The sequence below is a fragment of the Macaca mulatta genome, chromosome 7, assembly GCF_049350105.2.
Source record: "Macaca mulatta isolate MMU2019108-1 chromosome 7, T2T-MMU8v2.0, whole genome shotgun sequence".
NCBI lineage: Eukaryota > Metazoa > Chordata > Mammalia > Primates > Cercopithecidae > Macaca > Macaca mulatta.
Window position 1 is genome coordinate 5,682,057 of NC_133412.1, and position 23,367 is coordinate 5,705,423.

General features: G+C 38.0%; 1 long non-coding RNA gene across 1 annotated transcript in view; it reads right to left on the bottom strand.

Moving 5' to 3' along the window:
- Positions 1-3,521, bottom strand: part of LOC114675737 (uncharacterized) — a 28,837-nt gene extending 25,316 nt beyond the window's left edge. The window contains exon 1 of the long non-coding RNA XR_013395465.1: positions 3,390-3,521. This is a non-coding gene — a long non-coding RNA (uncharacterized LOC114675737). The remainder of the gene's footprint in view (positions 1-3,389) is intronic.
- Positions 3,522-23,367: the final 19,846 nt, after the last annotated feature.

The window sequence follows — 23,367 nt, forward strand, 5'->3', positions numbered from 1 at the left end:
AACATAATAACTGCAAGATATATATACTGAAAATTACAAATAATATTGAAGTCTTAAAGAAATCCTAAATAAATGAATAGAAGAATTAGTGTAATATGCCATATAAACTAGATTTTCATTGATCAGAAAGCTATTAAGTATTAACCAAGATGCTTATACTTTCTAAATGCATCTTCAGATTTAAAACAAGCCCTACTAAAATTCTAACTATTTTTTTTTCATTTTTAGCAGTTCTTGGACCACTGATTCTAAAACACACAGAAAAATGCAACTGATCCAGAACAGCCTAAAGAATGTTAAATATTTTTTACAGAAACTCAAATGATGTTTATAGAAAGTTTCCTACTTTCTATGTATGCGCTGGGTATAGTGATGTTTTTGCCAAAAGGTACAACATGAAAAGAGGAATAATATTAATTTTATGTGAAGAAAACTGAGCTAAACTGTCTCATCCATGTGATCAAATAACATTAACCATGATAAAGCAGCTGGGCACAGTGGCTCACACCTGTAATCCCAGCACTTTGGGAGCCTGAGGTGAGAGGATCGCTTGGGGCCAGGGCGTAGAGACCAGCCTGGGCAATTTCTTGAGATTCTGCCTCTATAAAAGTAAAAGTAAAATGAAATCACCCTGATGTGGTGGCACATGCCTGCAGTCCCATCTACTCAAGAGGCTGAGGTGGAGGATCATTGAAGCCCAAGAGTTCGAGGCTGCAGTGAGCTTTCTTCATGCCACTGCCCTCCAACCTGAGGAACAAAGTGAGACCCATCTCAAAAAAAAGAAAAAAAATGTGATAGAGCATGTTGATACTATGTACTCCTGTCACAATATCATGAGAATAAAACCTTCCCTCTGGGGTTTTCCTCTGCTAAATCCACACCGGCCATCCAGTCATTAGGAAAACACCAGAGACATCCCAAAGGAGGGATTTCAATGACATCAGAAATAAGAAAAATCTGAGAAACTGGCACAAGATACCTAAATGTGATGTGGTGTCCTGGGCGGAATCCTGGAACAGAATATGGACGTTACATGAAAACAGAACATCTGATATATTGTGAATGTTGGTGAATGATAATGTATAATATTGGTTCACCAACTGCAACAAGTGTTTCAAATGAATGTAAGAATTTATAAAAGGGAAATTATGTGTTGAGTATATATAAACTCTCAGTATGTACTTCCAACTATTCTGTAAATCCAAAACTATTGTAAAAAAGAATTTAAAAAAACAAATAAATAGCCCGGGCGCTGTGGCTCATGCCTGTAATCCCAACACTTTGGGGGCTGAGGCAGGAGGATCACGAGGTCAAGATCATCCTGGCCAACATGGGGAATCCCGTCTCTACTAAAAATACAAACATTAGCCTGGCGTGGTGGCGGCGACTGTAGTCCCAGCTGCTCGGGAGGCTGAAGCAGGAGAATGGCTTGAACCCGGGCGGCGGAGCTTGCAGTGAGCCGAGATTGTGCCACTGCACTCCAGCTTGGCAACAGTGGGAGATTCCGTCTCAAAAAAAATAAACCCCAAAAACCAAAAAAACAAAACAAGCAAACCAAAAAAATAAATAAAACATATATACTTTAAAAATTATACCATTGAGCTTACTAAGCAGAACACTGTCAATCTCCTAGTGTCCCAGGTGCTCACTTCCCTATTCCTACCCTTTTTGTTACCCTGGTGAACAGCACAATTATTTTTAATTTTCCTTTTTCCATTTGCAAACTTTTCTTTCTTAGTTTTGGTCTCTAAATCTGTATTTGTAAATAATGTCATGTTCGCTGTTTCTTGTCTTCACAAATAGACAATTACATGTCTCTATCTATATGGCTCAGTAAAATCCTGAGAAACATTCAGAGAAATCCAGATTCTGATACATTTTACAAATTATGTGACCTCTTTTCTCACAAAGGCCAAGATCAGCAAAGTAAGTGAGGACTGAGAACCTGTCTCAGATTAAGTAAGACCTGATGTTGGCAGGTGAACGCTCAGATGGTGCGCAATGATCATCACAGCTTGGTGTACATAACCCAATATTCTAATCCTTTCCTTTTGACTTTGCGGAGAAACCGAGACTTGCTTTGATACATCAGAAGACTACAGCGTGATAGGATTTCACTTGAGTAATCATGTTACCTAAGATTATGATACCTGTCTTGCCGCAAGCTCTCTCCCATGGTGGCTTTGATGACACATTCTGCCATGGGAGAGAAGCCAACATAGGAAATAACTGAATGCAGCCTCTGGCCACAGACAGCAAAAAACTGAGGCTCCCGTTCCAGTATCCTGCCCTAGAGGTTGCAATGTATATTTACAACTAATCTAAGCTCCTTTCATATAAAATTATACTGCTTCAGAAGTAGTGTAACCATCTTATAATAGTTCTATTTCTTTCTTTTTCCTGTATTTTTCCTTTTGTCCCTCTTTTCCTGTCTTTCATTTTACTTATATGTGTGTATATATCTTATACTTACAAAAATATAATTAAATAAATTGCTTTTTTTTTTTTTTTGAAACAGAGTCTTGCTCTGTCACCCAGGCTGGTGTGCAGTGGTGCGTTCTCAGCTCACTGGAACCTCTGCCTCCCTCATTCAAGCAATTTTCCTGCCTCAGACTCCCGAGTAGCTGGGATTACACATGCATGTCACAACACCCAGCTAAATTTTGTATTTTTTGTAGTAGAGATGGGGTTTCAACATGTTGGCAAGGCTGGTCTCGAATTCCCGACCTCAGGTGATCCACCCACCTGGGCCTCCCAAACTGCTGTGATTACACGCCTGAACCACCGCGACCAGCCTTGCTACTATTTTTTAGAAAGACACCTGTCTGCTATTGAATATAATTATTTTAAATAAGCTGTTATATGTAAGATCAATTAAGAATATGAAAATTAAAAGCTTTTCTTATCTTGAGTAACCAATAAAAAAGTATTTAAAAAGTCTGAGATGCTAAGAAAGAATATTGAATTATATGAAATGCTGAATAAAAACCAGAAAAAAAGGAAAATGACTGGAAGAAAAAATGGAAACAGGGGCAGCGCAAAAACGAGAAGATAGTAACAAACATGGTGAATATTCATCCAACTGTATCAATAATCACTTTCAAAAAGTGTCAAAACCTAATTCAGAACAATCATAATCAGAATATCAAGATATGTGTGAGTTAATTTAGGAATTAATTTCAATACTGCTTTCATTTGTATATGAATAAAATGTAAATTCAAAACTCTAGACGAACTTTTTCAGTAAGTGTAAATAAGTCTACTATGTGTATAAGAGTTTAGATAGAGATATTATTTCTTTGAGATCCGGCTTCAGTCTTTGATTCATTGACATGCTGTGGATGTCCCCAACAAGACTACTACAGACATTACATATTCACCAATCTGACCTTCCCTTTAGTGATACAAAGGCCAGCTCGCTTGTCCATTTTTCTCTGTGAGTCTGGTGCACGTTGTTCCTTACTCAGCTTCACACTGACAATTACATCCATATAGGCGGTGGTAGAGTAATGATGGAGTAACTACAGGAAGAATGAAACAAAATGTGGTAAAACTTATGGGGATTGGACATGGCTTATCACATTTAAAAATGGATGATTTATCTGGAAGGATGGATTGCAAGACAGTGCACATCAAACAATGAAGGACAGTGACATCTGAGAGAGGTGAAATAATGAGGGTTTACTGTTGCTTCAGGTTACCGCTTGGGGAGAGTTTCCAGGCTGTGGTGTGACACGGACTCTGGATGACACTGGGAGTTGAGAATATGGAACTGACTGGAGAAAGAGGTGGCTGAATTTCATGAGGCGGGAGCACTCAGGCCAATAGCCATGCAGGTTGGACTGTGGTGCCATCATTACTCCACTCACACATGGTTCACAGGAGTACTGGAGCAGTACAGAAACAAAAAGCAAAGATACAAAGAAAAGTAATTTAAATGAATTCTTTAATAAAGAATAATTTACCTTTATGCTTTCATCTCATTTCTGACTACACAAACACAAAGTTTTCCATGACTCAGTGATCCTGCATCAAGCCCAAGGATGAAGGTTATTTTTAGAAATAACGTAAATGGTGTGTTAGGTAGATTTAGTGACCCTGTGTGGACAACAACTTGCCTTTCCTATGTTATCCTGCTAGTTGTGGCTGGTAAAATCACTACATTATGAAATAATTAAAGTACAGTTGTCTACTTATAAGAGAACATTTCTCACCAAAAGGAGAAGCCAATAAAGGTTTCTTCCTTCACTGATTTTCCTTAAAAGAATCTCCAGTTTCCTTTGCACTTTAAAACTATTTTTTTCTCTGTTCATCACTCCATGAATGCCACAAGCATAGCTTGCATGAAGTATAGGGTAGCACTTTAGACACAGTGAAATTATGTTAAATTTTAGCCCAGTATAGCATTTTCCTAAAAATTACCTGTGTATTTTTTCTCTTTCTCACTGTTCACCTCTTGCTTAGCTCCTTAGAAAGGCAAATTTAACCTTTTCCTTCCTTCGTTTCCACCAGTGAAACAGCCTGCAAGGACTGCCAGCTTATCTAAGTATGTTTCCTTAGAAATTCTAAGGACCAAATGTTGAACCAAAGCAGGCACCATCCAGAATTCTCCCTCAGAGGGAGACTGTCTCAAGACAATAGTTAATCCACATTCCGACTCTGTCCTCAATGACACTGGTCAGACTAACCAATGACCTCTTAGCTAAGTTTTACAGCAAGACACATAGACCCCGCACCTCCATGTTCCTTGCACGCTCTGCGTAAGAATGTTTCTCTTCTTAAAACCCTGCTTTCATCCCAGAAAACTGAAGTGGCTCCTTTAGATACGAACCTGGTTCTTCTCCATTGCTAAACTGTGAAATAAAGTCACTTTCTTTTTACCACCCTCATGCTTGTTATTTGATAGTGTCAGTGACAAGTGGCCAAACCTGTGTTTGGTAACAAATTTGGTGTCCCATATGGGGAGCATTATGTGCTCTGGGCAACCCAAGCCTGTGAGCCTGGTTTTGCTACCAAGGCGGAGGGTTACCTGTGAGTACCAGCAGCTGAAGGCTAGCGGACCCCATGGCAGGAACGTTTGGGAACTTCCAAGTGGCTGCTGAAAATCTTTCATTTCCTAGACCCTCCCTTTCACTTCCTCGCACAACTTCTGCAGCCATCGACACTTTGCTGGTACAAAGAATGTGATCTCTGAAGAAGCTGGCAACCCTTGTAACTAAGTGAGCTGGTCGGATTGCACCCAGCTTTCCCGTGTCTTCTGGGGTGTCGCTGGGGCTCTGCTGTTTCGTCTTGTTCACTAACGGGACTATCACTTGAGTGTTTGACGGATTTGAATTTGTGGCACTCCTGGGCATCGCTCCACTTGGTTTCAGATACCCGTGGAACTGTTTTGAATAGAGGAAAGAAATTCAGGATTCTACCCAGCCCTTAACTGGGGTTTGTTTGGAAGCTCACCATTTGTTTGTAAGTGTGAGTGTATGACCTTTGAGTGTGGGCCCTGGTCTCTTCCTATCCTTTTCACTTTCAACTTCATCTTCCTGATTATCTTGGAAGCCACCTACAGCCTTACTCATCTTAGTCAAAGGTACCCCTAGCTCTCTCCAGCTGTCAACAGTTTCCTTTGCCCATGACTTGCAGAGGTGGGAGGGATTCGTCTCACACTGTGCATGTCCAGGGTACTGGGGCTCTCCCTGATGGGATGTCAGCAAGAGTGGTGGGGGTACAAACCCTATACCATGCAGCAGCTAGAAGGTTCACAAACCTCCTTTTCTATCTTTTTCTCTTTCCCTCCTTTGCAGAGGCCTGGCAGGAACTTCATATTCTCATTCTCTTCTGGATTTCAGCTGGCTACTTATTAAGACCTACTTTTGTGAACATTTTAAACAGAGAGGCAAACTATAGCAAGAAAACTTGACAGCTCAAATGGTTAACTGCAGCTATTAAGTGAAGCAGAGTCATCAAAACCTCTGTTTCTTCCCCTGTTTTCTTTTCTGCCTGCTTCAGATTGGCTGTTACTGAGCTATTGGTGCTGTGATAAGACACATTATTTACAGACCAACTAGAAAGTAAACACAGGAAACTTGTTTAAAACTGAAGGGAAAAAAAAAAGGTAAAAGATGCTTTTTTAAAAACAAAACTGCCATAAAGATTGCTTTACTCAAATTTTGGTTCACAGCTTTCATAGATTATATATTGGAGAAAACACAATTTAGCCATGGAAACAGGTTCCAGTTTTGTCAGACAATAATGTGTATCCAGCTATTTTTTTTTTTTTTTGAGACGGAGTCTTGCTCTGTCACCCAGGCTGGAGTGCAGTGGCCGGATGTCAGCTCACTGCAAGCTCCGCCTCCCGGGTTTACGCCATTCTCCTGCCTCAGCCTCCCGAGTAGCTGGGACTACAGGCGCCCGCCACCTCGCCCGGCTAGTTTTTTTTATTTTTTAGTAGAGACAGGGTTTCACCGTGTTAGCCGGGATGGTCTCTCGATCTCCTGACCTCGTGATCCGCCTGTCTCGGCCTCCCAAAGTGCTGGGATTACAGGCTTGAGCCACCGCGCCCGGCCCCAGCTATTTTTTATAAAATACTGAGTGTGTACTGTTACTTTATGGTTAGAATCCCAGGTTAAAAGCTATGAGACCTTTGCTTGTGTGTATATACCTGTTTAGACATGTTTGTGTGTATGTACATATGTAGACATGTTTGTATGTACATATGTAGTCATGTCTGTGCATGTACATATGTAGTCATGTTTGTGTGTGTACATATGTAGACATGTTTGTGTGCATGTACATATGTAGACATGTTTGTGTGTATGTACATATGTAGACGTTTGTGTGTATGTACATATGTAGATATGTGTGTATGCACATACGTAGACATGTTTGTGTGTATGTACATATGTAGATATGTTTGTATGTTATGTCTAGCCTGCCACCAAATTGACTTACAAGTAAATAAGTGCTCATAAGTCAAGAAGTTTTCAAGTTCACATAAATTTAACAATCCTTGACAAATAAAACTGGTTTTAAGATTATTGCTGACATAATATTAGAAATATCTTCAAAATGATCAGCATATATTTATCTGAGTTTACTGAAAAAATGGTTTTGTATTTATCTGTCTATATATTAGGGTGTCAGGATATGACATAAAGGCTATAGGACCATAAACCCAGCCAAAAACAGAATAGTTTTTGTGTGATTTTATAGATGAGTTAGACTAATTTAATATTACTAGTTCAATGAAAACAGTTAAATCTTCTGTGCTATTAACAAAATGCACATATATTGAACTTTAAGGTTCTTACTTAGGGAAAACACCTTATGTCCATAGACTTTAAAAATGGGTAATAGGGACATAACTAAATAATCACTACTTTTGGTTAATATCTCAGTTTTCAAAAGTACTCTAGGTAAACTGTTAAAATGGAAAAACTGAGTATATGTCAAGGAGATCAAAGGTTCTAAGTGAAATTTTTGTATAATTTAAAATCTTAAAATCATTTTGGATGCTTACTGGACGTCTGGGTCAATTCCAATTAGAAACGGTTATTACACAGAGAAAACTGTTCTAAAAATTGTGAAATGTTTCTCATCTATACAATACTAATATCTGATAGTTCAGGATTTCTTTTTTCCTAGGTTTCTATAAAATGTGCCAAAAAAGATGTGTCCTTATTGAGAAAAAGAATTATTTTGTCTAATTCAAAAGTTTTTTAAAAGTTGATTCAAATTATGAATTTGAAAAGGTTATTTATGAAACAAACTAGAAAGGAAAGCAGTAAATGGTGAAGAGAGATGTGAAGAAAGATATAGACAAGCACATGTAGTTTTGGTAAGGAAAGTTATCAAGTAAAAAGAATAATTTTATACGAGAAAGAATCTTGCATGGTAAATTATTCCCCTAAAGGAAAATGACTGATTATTTAAGAAACAGGTTCTTATTACAAGGTTAATCTAGAAAAAGAAAATCAAAAATAATTTTAAAAAGGAACAGGTACCATAGGACAAGTATACAGTCCAAGCATGTGACAGATGGTCTGTGTAAGTCATGATGAGGCTTGTGAAGCGGAATTTATAAAAGCAATCTTGTATGTAATTAAGTTAGGTATAATTAAAAAGGAATTGTTTATAATAGTCTTTCTAAAGAATGGTCCCCTATATTAAACCAGTATTTTCTTAAGGTATCAATTTGCTCTTAATAAAAAATGACAAGACAATTTGATTTTCTATTCCATAATAGATTTCTTTTGAAAACTTGTGAGATTCATATCTCAAATGTTCAATTGTTGTCTTGCTGCTATCAGCTTTTTCTCCCTTTGACGTGGCCTGGGATAACTCTATCCTTCAGCTACCTGTCAGCTCCTGTAACTTTTCTTAGTTCTAAATGATGTGGCCTGATGCTGAAATATTTTGTCTTAGAGGTCTATAAAAGCAGTGCTTTCCTCCAGGATAACTTGATTCTATATTCTTGGGGGTTTTTTTTTGTTTTGTTTTGTTTTTGGTGTGTCTAAATTTTCACTGTCATCAGGAAAGTTACCATGCAGCTACTAAGAGTCATCTATTCCCCAGTTCTACTCATAACCGTGTGCAAACTCTTCCCATGTTTGATTAAATTCAAGCACTTTCTATTATAAGTTGTACTTCCAGATTATCTAACCGGGCTTTCCCCTAAGGAGGGGTAGTCACACTAAAAAGGGTTTTCCTTTGACTTTTTGGTAACTGCCTTAAGAAACAAGAGTTTACATTTCATCAATATAGTTTCTAGGTTGCCTTTATAAAATGTTTAATTGGTTTTTAAAAACCTATGAAATTTGAAAGGAGTAAGGTTTTTACACATGTGTAACTTTCTGTATTGCTTTTAAAGTCTGTCAATGATCACTTTGGTTAAATTAATAACTATTGTTTTACAAGGATCTGTAGTTTGCTTTTGATCAAATATTTTAAGCTTTCGAACATCTTTGACAGACATCTCCAAAATTGAATTCTAAATTAAGTCTCTGACTTTTTGCTGGGGCTTATCAAAGCTAAAAAAAAATTAATCACTGTGAAGTGTATCACCACCTCCAACACACTGAAAAACTTCTTATCAGGTGCTATTAACCAATCTTTGTGGTGTTAAGGTACAAAGAATTGACTCCTGGATACATGTAGCTCCTCTAAAGAAGACAGACTCCTGCCAGCATCTAATATCAACCTCAAGCTAAACAATCTGCAAATCTCCAAACTGAAGAGTGTCTGCCTTTCCTGGCCATCCTGAATGAAACCCCCACATTTTTCCTTGGTTTAGATAAAATATAAATTATCTATTTTATTTCACCTAAGATTTATCCCTTTAAAATAAAAATTTGGAACTGCCTGGTTAAAAACTGTTTGGGGCAGGGAACAGGTAATCAAGAGACTGATGATTTAAAATGAAAAAGAAAAACTTAAAAACTGACAAATGAAGAATCCATGTAACTTTACCAGATCTGCTTCTCTATATCTGTGTATTTATATGCTTCATATATATAATATTTTGCTAACAAACTATATAAAAGAGCTCTAAGTAATTGGCATATATATGCACTGAAATAAAATATTTTATCAAAAAAATTAACTACAATGCTTTGTAGTTCACATGACTCTAATAATCTTTGAATAATAAAGATAGTTCTAAAGATTACTGGTACAATAACATTATTTCTTCAACATTTAGACATTTGGTCTAAATTAGGCAGGTCAGATATTCTCTTTGCTGTTTTAAGGTTATAAATATCTGTGACTTTCTGTAATTGTCCAACCTGCCTGCATTAGAGCCAGTAGCTTCTAGGTAAAGCCTGGGGACATGTTGAGTTAGCCATGCCCCCTAGCTATGTTGGAAAGAGTCAGACATTATCTTCATTTCTGTCCTGTGTCCTAGGCTCTGCACTTGGTATGAAATTAAAACTGCTTTCACTAAAAATAAAATTTGTGAAGATTTAACACTGTAACACGTATAACTGATACTACTGAGAAAATATTTACATTCAAGGCATATAAAAATTATAAAATGTGTTTTTGTAAAAAATAATAAAAAGACCTAAAGATACGATTTTTGTTTTAAAAAGTAATCTTGTCTAAATTAGAGGTTTTAAAATTTGTCTTAAGTTAAAAAAATAATAGGACAAAACATAAGGTTTAAGCAAGTTATAAAAGGTTTGTAGAAGATTGGCCTTGTAAAGAAAGCTCGGTGTGTGAGTGGGAGTAGCTTGCCAAAACTTGAAGCGGGTTACTTAGTTTTTCTACAGAATGTTCATTAATGTAAAAATCACAATGACACAGGCCCAGAATCTGCATGCTAATGTGTGATAAACAGAGTTTTCATTGACCATTAATCAGTTGTTTAGTGCAAAGTTGTAAACAGTTATGGTCAAACTGATTTAGATTAGATAGGTTTGTTTATAAGGTTTTATGTAAAAATTGGGTTTGACATTAATAAAACACTAATGCAAAGGTAAAATTTGGTTTTCTCTTCAAACGAGATTTCTGTATAATACTGAGAGATAATAAACTATTTTTTATTTGTCTTCTAAATAAACTGAAAAAAGTAGGGGAGAGAGAAGAATCAGATTCAGATGGCCTCATGCTGACTTTATTTGGTCCTGTTGTTGGGAGAGCAGAGTCTCCTCCCTACCAATGAATAAAGACTTTTGACTTTTAAAATTTTTGAGCTATCATTTTGGCTAAGCAAATGATTTGTGGTTATCTGGGATTCTATTTGGTGATATGAAGTGTTTTAAGCCTTTAACACTTGCAAACTTTGAAAAATAAAATTATAAACTAAGAACTTTTATTTTAACTCATTAGTCTTTTAAGTATTAGGTCCCCTGAAGTCCAAAAGAGACATATTTAGTTTATTTGGCATATTAACCTACAGAAAACATTGTCAAATACAAAATTATGTTTAACTTTCTTTGGGTTATATTTATATAAATGTGTTATTAGGATGTATTCCAAATTTATATGGTTCCTATAATTCTAATATGTCTTCGTATATGTTATCAGTAATAATTATGTTTATTATGTTAAATTGTTATGTTCCACAGAAATGACCAGATTTCTTTGTCGATTGTGTCTTTAACAATGGCCTCATTGGACACAGTGGCTCAGGCCTGTAATGTCCTCACTGGGCATGGTGGCTCGTGCCTGTAATACTAGAACTTTAGGGAGGCTAAGATGGGAGGACTGCTTCAGCTCAGCTATTTGAGATCAGCGTGAGCAAGATAGTGAGACGTTATCTCTACAAAAAAATGAAAAAATTAGCTGTATGTGGTAGCACTTGCCTGTGGTCCCAGCTCCTCTGGAGGCTGAAGAAAGAGGATTGCTTGATCCCAGGAAGGTGAGGCTACAGTGAGCCATAATGGTGCCACTGCACTCCAGCCTGGGTAGCTTGAGACCCTGTCTCAAAAAAATCAAAGTAAAATTAATAAAACAGTGGCTGTCCTGAGATAATTGTCATCCACAGATTACTGTGGTTCTTTTTTTTTAAACTATTCAAAAGGTGTTTGCTCTTTGAAATGTTCTCTTGAATACAGGTTTCTCATAACTAAAGATTGGGGCATTGAAATAGGAAAAAAACAAAACAAACTTCCAGGACTCTCATAGATAGCTGTATGTTTATGAGGACTGCTGGCTCAAGGTCGGACAAAGTTAACTTCATGTACTGAACTAATAGAAGACCAAAATAATCCTTTAGGACTTGTTGCTTAAACAGTTGCTGAGCCTTTTTGTCATTTTTCAGAGTCAAGACAACATTTTTCTTTCCAGCTATTTACAGCTTCTCATGATTGACTAAAGTATATTCCTGTGAGCAAAACTTGAAAGATAGTTCATATTCTCCACATGATTTCTCCAGAATTTGAAAACTATTTATGAGGATTCTATACTATGGACATATAGTTATTTACCTAAGTACAATAAGAATCTGATTTCTTTTGTAACAGAACACACTGGAGGCACAGATTATTTTACCAAAGATACGGTTATTTTACCAGTGGAATGGCCTACCTTCAAATACAAACAGACAGGCTTGAGGAATTAAAGTTGACCAACAGAGACGATAAAAGCCCCTTGAAGTAACTGGCCTCATAACTATCTACACAGGAATTATACAGGGTTCCTGACCTGTGGTAAGTAAAAACTGTCACATTCTGACAGGACTATGATTCCCAAGTTATCTTGGGAGCTGAAGAAGAGAGAAATTCAACCAATGTGTACGAGTATTTGCAGGCACAGATACATCCCTTCAAGGCTTTAAAAAAGTCCAATCTGAGGTTCCTTAGGGAACAAAGTTGCAGTAAACCCAGTTTAGAAAGAGCTAATATGGGAAATAATTATTCTTGTTGAACTTTACACAAATAATCAGGCTAACTACAATAATACCAAAACTTATTTTGCAAATAAATGTGTCTTACTATGGTATGTCTTAAATAAAAATGAAAACTAGGGAGCGAAACGTTGTATTTCAGAAAAATACTATAGCACACTTGTTGTTAGATTCTAGTCTTCTCCATTGTTTTTGAGTTTTTTATTATTTTCTGCACTTTGGAATGAATTCTGAAATCTCTTAGAGCTAAAGTACTCAAACTAATACAACCACATTTTTTTTCCACTTTTCTGACCTGGACTCAATGAAATGGCTACGAATTTCTTCCGGAGGCCCTTCATGCTGAAGCTTATCCCTGGAGATACAGATGAAAAATACGTGAGATTGTCATCGCTATCCTCCTTTCCAACTTAAAAATGCTTTGAATCTAACATCTGGATACGTTGTGCCCAACATTAACCTTTGTTATTATTTTATATTTCCCTACAAATGCCTGTTATTAAAAATATTTTTTGCCTTAATCACATAAGGGAGCCTCCTTCATTTGCAGTGACACCTCCTGGAATGAAACACACCTAGGATATATTAGGAGAACTAGGAAACTAACTAAAAAGATATGAGATGGTATATTTAAATTTGCTCTTTCCTGTTTACCCCAATTTGTCTTTCTAACAACCTCTGACCCAAATCTCTCTTGACTGTTGACCCCATGTCTGATTTGGTTCTTAGGGCTATTCACTCTAATCCTTCAGGGATTTAGACGAATTACATAAGGACTTCTGAAGCTAGGACTTCCACTCCTTATATTAGGACCCATTATCCTAGAGTTTGCTGTTCACTTAAGTGCTGTACTAAAACTGTGGATGACAGTACTAACATCTTTGTCATGCAAGCCTAGGAACCCCAACCAGGCATCTGCGAATACATGCAGACAGCTACAAAGCAGTTTCATTCCATTTACTCTGAGGCCAAACCCTATCTCAAGTACACCCCTTGTCAGCAGAAAGAAGTTAGAATGGTCTTTGGCCTTTTCCCAACTCTGTACCTCACACCTTAAGAATAAGATGCAATGAAAGTCAGAAGGGGAAATTGAAGACAAAGAGAATACAGAATGGGTAGCTGTAGAAGGGAGTTATAAATACCAGACAGGGCTGGGCACAGTGGCTCACGCCTGTAATCCCAGCACTGTGGGAGGCTGAGGCAGGTGGATCACGAGGTCAGGAGATTAAGACCATCCTGGTTAACACGGTGAAACCCCATCTCTACTAAAAATACAAAAAATTAGCTGGGCGTGGTGGCGGGCGCCTGTGGTCCCAGCTACTCAGTGAGGCAGAAGAATGGTGTGAACCGGGGAGGCGGAGCTTGCGGTGAGCCGAGATCATGTCACTGCACTCCAGCCCGGGAGACAGAGTGAGATTCTGTGTCAAAAAATAAAAAATTAAAAAAAAAATGATAAAATAAATACATGCATACATACCAGACAGGACCAGGTGACCAGTTACAGAAACAAGGATTAAAATTGTCACTAGTATTTCCTACCTACTTTGTTAAGAATACATTTGCATGTTATATATCAATATATTAGGCAAATAACATTGTTTTTATTTCTCTCTTCTTCTTTTGTCACAAAACACAAGAATGTGTTTACTTGATACTAACAGTTAAGTGTTAGCAATTTAACATACTTGTATTGAAGTTATGGGGTATCAGTAGAAGAGTAAACATCACCCACAAACTTCCACTGCTCTTAAGAGAAATACTATAGTGTGTTTTGGTTGCACACGGGATGGTTGCATCATGTTAGGTAGAACTATTGCCTTGTTATTGTCTGTATCTAAAGATTAGTTATGGCTTAAGGTGATACATATAGGTGCCAACTAGAAAGGTGCTGGACTGGTCATGGTTAATTTAAGGTGCTGACTGGATTAAAGAATACCTAGACAATTGGTAAATCATACTTCTGGGTGTTTCTGCCAGGGTGTTTCCAGAGGAGGTTGGTATGAGTCAGGGAATTTAGAGGGAAAAATCCAGCCTCAATGAGGGAAGGCAGCATACAATCTCCTTGGGGACCAAATAGAACCAAAAACGAAAAAAATTTTAAAAGTTTTCCGGTCTCTCTCCAGGAGAAAGTATACTCCGTTTCCTGTCCTTGGAAAATACAACTCCATGAACTATGACCTTGAAACTCCAGAACTTATACCAGTAAATGCCCTGGATTCTCAGGCCGTTGGTCCCAAACTGAGAATTACACCAAGAGCTTCCCTGGTTCTGAAGATTTCAGCTTTGGACTGAGCCATCACGCTACAGCATCCAAGGTCCTTAAACTCGCAGATGGCTGTCTTGGGAATTGTCCGTCTCTACAATGTTACACGAGTAAATCCCCAAACAAAATGCCATTCATCTAACTATTTTCTATCTATCAACTCTCCATCTACGTTTCTATCTACCCACCTACCTACCTATCTACCTCCCTGTAGTTCTGTCCCGCTGGAAAAAAAACCTGACAAATACACCCATAAAGACTTCAGACAAATGGGGCAATAGCATGTCTTTCTCTAGTTCCTCCTGAACCACCCCTGCTGCTTATGAGTGTGTGGCCTGGAGAGCTCTTCATTTTCATTGGTAGTTCAAGGAATGCTGGCCTCTTCTTACTGGGATTGATTAGTAATAAATTACTAACACCATTATACACATTGTGTTGAGTTGCCTCCTCTGTATTTCACTTGACGAACACACATGGACATCACTTTTCTCCCACTTAGCACTCTCCTAAAGAGTGGTTACCTTGGTAGAAATAAACTAGACACAGGTCACACAGGAGCCACAGGGTGTCTTACAGTATAAACAAGTACTCTCTGAGAAAGATACCCGGATGTAAGCTGGACAGTTCGGTTTTAGGCCATCGATCAGGATAAGTAAGCATTCCATGAAAGGCACATCCAGTACCAAACACTGAGTCGTACTGGGCAAGGCTATAGGTTATAGCCACCATCCAGAGAGGCCTTAACAGGAAACAGAAGTAAAAATAAAACACATCCTATGTAATAATTTTACAAACTATAGTTCCAGGAATCCTTGAGAGGGAAAGTGAAAATGGCAAAGCATTATTTGAAAGTTTGCACTGGAGTCGGAGTTCTCCAAAGATAAAGAAAAATCTCAGGCCTGGTGCAGTGGCTCATCACGCCTGTAATCCCAGCACTTTGGGAGGCCGAGGCGGGTGGACCATGAGGTCAGTAGATCGAGACCATCCTGGCTAACATGGTGAAACCCCGTTTCTACCAAACCCAAAAAAATTAGCCAGGCTGGTGGCAGGCACCTGTAGTCCCAGCTACTCGGGAGGCTGAGGCAGGAGAATGGCATCAACCTGGGAGGTGGAGCTTGCAGTGAGTTGAGATCGCGCCACTGCACTCCAGCCATATGACAGAGTGAGACTCCAACGCCAAACAAACAAACAAACAAACAAACAAAAACTCTATCTAGAGGATTTGAGCCCTAATAATAGAAATATAAACAGTGATCTCTGTAACTTATTTATGTATTAATTTAATTCATTTATTTAACGGGGTTTCACTATGTTGCCCAGGCTGGAGTGCATGGTTATTCACTGGCACAATATAGCATACTACACAGCCTCAGATTCCTGGTATCACATGATCATCCTACCAACCCTCCCTAGCAGCTGGGACTGACTACAGGGGTGTGCCACCACTCTTGCACAGATACAATTTTTAAATCAAGAAACTTGCATTTCTTTTTCTTCTTTCCCATAGTCATTCTAATCATGTGAAGAATGATCATACAAATCATTTTACGATTAGTAACTGAAGGTGTAGATGCATTATAGTTTCCATACAATCTTTTATGCCGTCCACTTGTTACTTGGATCAACTTTAGTTTTGGATACTTGAGAAGAAGAATGGGCTTTAGTGTTCCCTGAAGAATAGAGTGAGTAAAATAGAAACTCATCTCATTTATATTTTCTAATGTTATTGCATTTGGACCATGAGTTTTAGGTTCCATGAAGGCTATGTTAAGTTAACAGGAAGACCTGATCTCAAATATATGAGCCACGTCTACACTTCTATTTATTTTGAAATAATTTTAGATTTATAGAGAGTTGTTAAAATCTTACAAAAATTGGATATACCCTTCAATTTCCTGCAACATTAATATCATACACATAACCATAGACTATCTGTGAAAACTCACAAACTGACAAAGGCACAAAACTATTAACTAAAGTACTGACTGTCTTCATATTTTACCAGGTTTTCCACTAATGCCATTTTTCCTTTTTTTGGATCTAATCAAGGATAACATACTATGTTTACCATCAAGTGTATTATTGTTTATTGCAGTATAGCCAATTACCACATAGCTTAGTGGCTCAAAAGCACACACAAATTACTCACAGTTTCTCTGGGTCAGGAATCTAGATGTAGATGATTGCCAAGGCTGAGGCCTCACCTGAAGGATCAGCTGGGGAGGAATCATCTTCGAAGTTCATGTGATTGACCAGGTTGAGAAGATTACACTGATGAATTATTCCAAACCTTTAAAATATTAAGAGCAATTTTTTACTAACTGTTCTCCAAAAAAATAAAATAACAGAGAAGAGATCAGTGTGCAGTGTGTCCTATGAGGCAGTTTTCTCTGAGGTAACAACCAGACAAAGACAATCCAAAAAATGAAAACTATAAACTAATATGCTTTATGGATACCTAGGCAATAATTCTCAAGGAAATAGTTTCAATGCAAATCAGGATCGTAAAACATAATTAAACATTAATTTATTTATTTACTCAGGATCATAAGTTTGGTAAAACATATAAAAAGAATTAGTGTAATACCTATATTAATATAACAACAAAATTTTCATTATCACATCTAAAAATATGGAATAAGCACTTTCCAATTCAAAAACCCACTCACAGTAAAAACACTAAGCAAATTTTGCATAAAGGGTATGTTCTTCCCTATAATAGGCACCTATGAAAAATTCACATGAAAACACATGGTATCAAGTAGGTCTCAGTAATATTCCCAAAATTATAAACACAAAAGGTTACCTATTCCCAGTATTTCAACTAAACATTATGCTCGAGGACATAATTTATAGAAGTAGGATAGAAAAATAAATATAAGTCTTCCAAATTGAAAGGGAAGAATTTAAACAATCTGTTGGCCAGTGACATAACCTAATATATAGAAAATCCTAAGAAATCCACTAAAATAACGTTGAAACAGAAACAAAATTCAGTATGCATGATCAATGTAATAAATTGCATTCTTATACAATACAGACTAATCAAATAATGACACTCAAAATAATTTCATTTAACAAGGCATCAAAAAGAAAATATACTTGAAAATAAGATATATGTACTGAAAATTACAAATAATATTGAAGTCTTAAAGAAATCCTAAATAAATGAATACAAGAATTAGTGTAATATACTATATAAAGTAGATTTTCATTGATCAGAAAGCTATTAAGTATTAACCAGGATGCTTATACTTTCTAAGTACATCTTCAGAATCAATACAAGCCCTACTAAAATTCTAATTTTTTTTCATTTTTAGCAGTTCTTGGACCACTGATTCTAAAACACACAGAAAAATGCAACTGATCCAGAACAGCCCAAAGAATGTTAAAAGTTTTTTACAGAAACTCCAATGATGTTTATAGAAAGTCTGCCCATAGGGAAATGGGGCATAATTTCCTACTTTCTATGAATGCGCTGGGCATAGTGATGTTTTTTCCAAAAGGTACATCATGAAAAGAGGAATAATATTAATTTTATAGTGAAGAAAACAGAGCTACACTGCCTCATCCATGCGATCAAATAACATTAACCATGATAAAGCAGCTGGGCACAGTGGCTCACACCTGTAATCCCAGCACTTTGGGAGCCTGAGGTGAGAGGAACGCTTGGGGCCAGGGCGTAGAGACCAGCCTGGGCAATGTCTTGAGATTCTGCCTCTATAAAAGTAAAAGTAAAATGAAATCACCCAGATGTGGTGGCACATGCCAGCAGTCCCATCTACTCAAGAGGCTGAGGTGGAGGATCATTCAAGCCCAAGAGTTCGAGGCTGCAGTGAGCTTTCTTCATGCCACTGCCCTCCAACATGAGCAACAGAATGAGACCCATCTCAAAAAAAGAAAACAAAAGTGATAGAGCATGTTGATACTATGTACTCTTGTCACAGTATCATAAGAATAAAACCTTCCCTCTGGGGTTTTCCTCTGCTAAATCCACAACGGCCATCCAGTCATTAGGAAAACACCAGAGACATCCCAAAGGAGGGATTTCAATGACATCAGAAATAGGAAACATCTGAGAAACTGGCACAAGATACCTAAATGTGATGTGGTGTCCTGAGCGAAATCCAGGAACAGAATATGGACGTTACATGAAAACAGAACATCTGATCAATCGTGAATGTTGGTGAATGATAATGTATAATATTGGTTCACCAACTGCAACAAGTGTTTCAAATGAATGTAAGAATTTATAAAAGGGAAATTATGTGTTGAGTATATATAAACTCTCTGTATGTACTTCTAACTATTCTGTAAATTCAAAAGTTTTGTAAAAAAGATTTTAAAAAAACAAATAAATAGCCCGGGCGCTGTGGCTCATGCCTGTAATCCCAACACTTTGGGAGGCTGAGACGGGTGGATCACGAGGTCAAGACCATCCTGGCCAACATGGGGAACCCCGTCTCTACTAAAAACACAAACATGAACCGGGCGTGGTGGCGGGCGGCTGTAATCCCAGCTCCTCGGGAGGCTGAGGCAGGAGAATCGCTTGAACCCGGGAGGCGGAGCTTGCAGGGATCCGAGATTGTGCCACTGCACTCCAGCTTGGCAACAGTGGGAAATTCCATCTCAAACAAACCCAAAAAACCAAAAAAAAAAACAAGCCAACAAAAAAAATAAATAAAACATATATATTTTTAAAATTATACTATTGAGCTTATTAAGCAGTACACTGTCGATCTTGTAGTGTCCCAGGTGCTCACTTCCCTATTCCTACCCTTTTTGTTACCCTGGTGAACAGCACAATTATTTTTAATTTTCCTTTTTCCATTTGCAAACTTTTCTTTCTTAGTTTTGGTCTCTAAATCTGTATTTGTAAATAATGTCCTGTTCGCTGTTTCTTGTCTTCACAAATAGACAATTACATGTCTCTATCTATATGCCTCAGTAAAATCCTGAGAAACATTCAGAGAAATCCAGATTCTGATACATTTTACAAATTATGTGACCTGTTTTCTCACAAAGGCCAAGATCAGCAAAGTGAGTGAGGACTGAGAACCTGTCTCAGATTAAGAAAGACCTGATGTTGGCAGGTGAGCGCTGAGATGGTGCGCAATGATCCTCACAGCTTGGTGTACATAACCCAATATTCTAATCCTTTCCTTTTGACTTTGGGGAGAAACCGAGACTTGCTTTGATACATCAGAAAACTACAATGTGATAGGAAGTCACTTGAATAATCATGTTACCTAAGATTATGATACCTGTCTTGCTGCAAGCTCTCTCCCATGGTGGCTTTGATGACACATTCTGCCATGGGAGAGAAGCCAACATAGGAAATAACTGAATGCAGCCTCTGGCCACAGACAGCAAAAAACTGAGGCTCCCGTTCCAGTATCCTGCCCTAGAGGTTGCAATTTATATTTACAACTAATCTAAGCTCCTTTCATATAAAATCATACTGCTTCAGAAGTAGTGTAACCATCTTATAATAGTTCTATTTCTTCCTTTTTCCTGTATTTTTCTTTTGTCCCTCTTTTCCTGTCTTTCATTTTACTTATATGTGTGTATATATATCTTATACTTACAAAAATATAATTAAATAAATTGCTTCTTTTTTTGTTTTTTGAAACAGAGTCTTGCTCTATCACCCAGGCTGGGGTGTAGTGGTGCATTCTAAGCTCACTGCAACCTCTGCCTCCCGCATTCAAGCGATTTTCCTGCCTCAGCCTCCTGAGCAGCTGGGATTACAGATGTGTGTCACAATGTCCAGCTACATTTTGTATTTTTTTTTTAGTAGAGATGGGGTTTCACCATGTTGGCAAGGCTGGTCTCGAACTCCCCACCTCAGGTAATCCACCCACCTGGGCCTCCCAAACTGCTGTGATGGCAAGCCTGAACCACCGACCCAGCCTTGCTACTATTTTTTTGAAAGGCACCTGTCTGCTATTGAATTATTTTAAATATGCTGTTATATGTAAGATCAACTAAGAATATGAAAATTATAAGCTTTTCTTGAGTAACTAATAAAAAAGTATTTAAAAAGTCTGAGATGTTAAGAAAGAATATTGAATTATATGAAATGCTGTATAAAAACCAGAAAAAAAGAAAAATGAATAGAAGACAAAATTGGAAACAGGGGCAGCACAAAACGAGAAGACAGTAACAAACATGGTGAATATTCATCCAACTGTATCAATAATCACTTTGAAAAAGTGTCAAAACCTAATTCAGAACAATCATAATCAGAATATCAAGATATGTGTGAGTTAATTTAGGAATTAATTTCAATATTGCTTTCATTTGTATATGAAAAAAACGTAAATTTAAAACTCTAGATGAACTTTTTCAGTAAGTGTAAATAGGTCTATTATGTGTATAAGAGTTTAGATAGAGATATTATTATTTCTTTGAGATCCTACTTAAGTCTTTGATTCTTTGACATGCTGTGGATGTCCCCAACAAGACTACTACAGACATTACATATTCACCAATCTGACCTTCCCTTTAGTGATACAAAGACCAGCTCGCTTGTCCATTTTTCTCTGTGAGTCTGGTGCACGTTGTTCCTTACTCAGCTTCACACTGACAATTACATCCATATAGGTGGTGGTACAGTAATGATGGAGTAACTGCAGGAAGAATGAAACAAAATGTTGTGGTAAAACTTATGGGGATTGGACATGGCTTATCACATTTAAAAATGGATGATTCATCTGGAAGGATGGATTGCAAGACAGTGCACATCAAACAATGAAGGACAGTGACATCCGAGAGAGGCGAAACAATGAGGGTTTACTGTTGCCTCAGGTTACTGCTTGGGGAGAGTTTCCAGGCTGTGGTGTGACACGGACTCTGGAAGACAGTCGGAGTTGAGAAGATAGAACTGACTGGAGAAAGAGGTGGCTGAATTTCATGAGGGGGGAGCACTCAGGCCAACACCCATGCAGGCTGGACTGTGGTGCCATCATTACTCCACTCAGACATGGTTCACAGGAGTACTGGAGCAGTACAGAAACAAAAAGCAAAGATACAAAGAAAAGTAATTTAAATGAATTCTATAATAAAGAATAATTCACCTTTATGCTTTCATCTCATTTATGACTACAAAAACACAAAGTTTTCCATGACTCAGTAATCCTGCATCAAGTCCAAGGATGAAGGATATTTTTAGAAATAAAGTAAATGCTTTGTTAGGTAGATTTAGTGACGCTGTGTGGACACCAACCTGCCTTTCCTATGTTATGCTGCTAGTTGTGGCTGGTAAAATCACTACATTATGAAATAATTAATGTACAGTTGTCTACTTATAAGAGAACATTTCTCACCAAAAGGAGAAGCCAATAAAGGTTTCTTCCTTCACTGATTTTCCTTAAAAAAATCTCCAGTTACCTTTGCACTTCAAAATTATTTTTTTCTCTGTTCGTCACTCCATGAATGCCACAGGCTATGTAGTTTGCATGAAGTACAGGGTAGCTCTTTAGACACAGTGAAATTATGTTAAATTGTAATGCAGTATAGCATTTTCCTAAAAATTACCTGTGTATTTTTTCTCTTTCTCACTGTCCACCTCTTCCTTAGCTCCTTTGAAAGGCAAATTTAACCTTTTCCTTCCTTCGTTTCCACCAGTGAAACAGCCTGCAAGGACTGCCAGCTTATCTAAGTATGTTTCCTTAGAAATTCTAAGGACCAAATGTTGAACCAAAGCAGGCACCATCCAGAATTCTCCCTCAGAGGGAGACTGTCTCAAGACAATTGTTAATCCACATTCCGACTCTGTCCTCAATGACACTGGTCAGACTAACCAATGACCTCTTAGCTAAGTTTTACAGCAAGACACATAGACCCCGCACCTCCATGTTCCTGCACGCCCTGCATAAGAAAGTTTCTCTTCTTAAAACCCTGCTTTCTTCCCAGAAAACTGAAGCGGCTCCTTTAGATACGAACCCGGTTCTTCTCCATTGCTAAACTGTGAAATAAAGTCACTTTCTTTTTACCACCCTCATGCTTGTTATTTGATACTGTCAGTGACAAGTGGCCAAACCTGTGTTTGGTAACAAATTTGGTGGCCCATATGGGGAGCATTATGTGCTCTGGGCAACCCAAGCCTGTGAGCCTGGTTTTGCTACCAAGGCGGAGGGTTACCTGTGAGTACCTGCAGCTGAAGGCTAGCAGACCCCACGGCAGGAACGTTAGGGAACTTCCAAGTGGCTGCTGAAAATCTTTCATTTCCTAGACCCTCCCTTTCACTTCCTCGCACAACTTCTGCAGCCATCGACACTTTGCTGGTACAAAGAATGTGACCTCTGAAGAAGCTGGCAACCCTTGCAACCAAGGGAGCTGGTCGGATTTCACCCAGCTTTCTCGTGTCTTCTGGGGTGTCGCTGGGGCTCTGCTGTTTCGTCTTGTTCACTAACGGGACTATCATTTGAGTGTTTGACGGATTAGAATTTGTGGCACTCCTGGGCATCGCTCCACTTGGTTTCAGATACCTGTGGAGCTGTTTTGAACAGAGGAAAGAAATTCAGGATTCTACGCAGCCCTTAACTGGGGTTTGTTTGGAAGCTCACCATTTGTTTCTAAGTGTGAGTGTATGACCTTTGAGTGTGGGCCCTTATCTCTTCCTATCTTTTTCACTTTCAACTTCATCTTCCTGATTATCTTAGAAGCCACCTACAGCCTTACTCATCTCAGTCAAAGGTACCCCTAGCTCTCGCCAGCTGTCAACAGTTTCCTTTGCCCATGACTTGTAGAGGTGGGA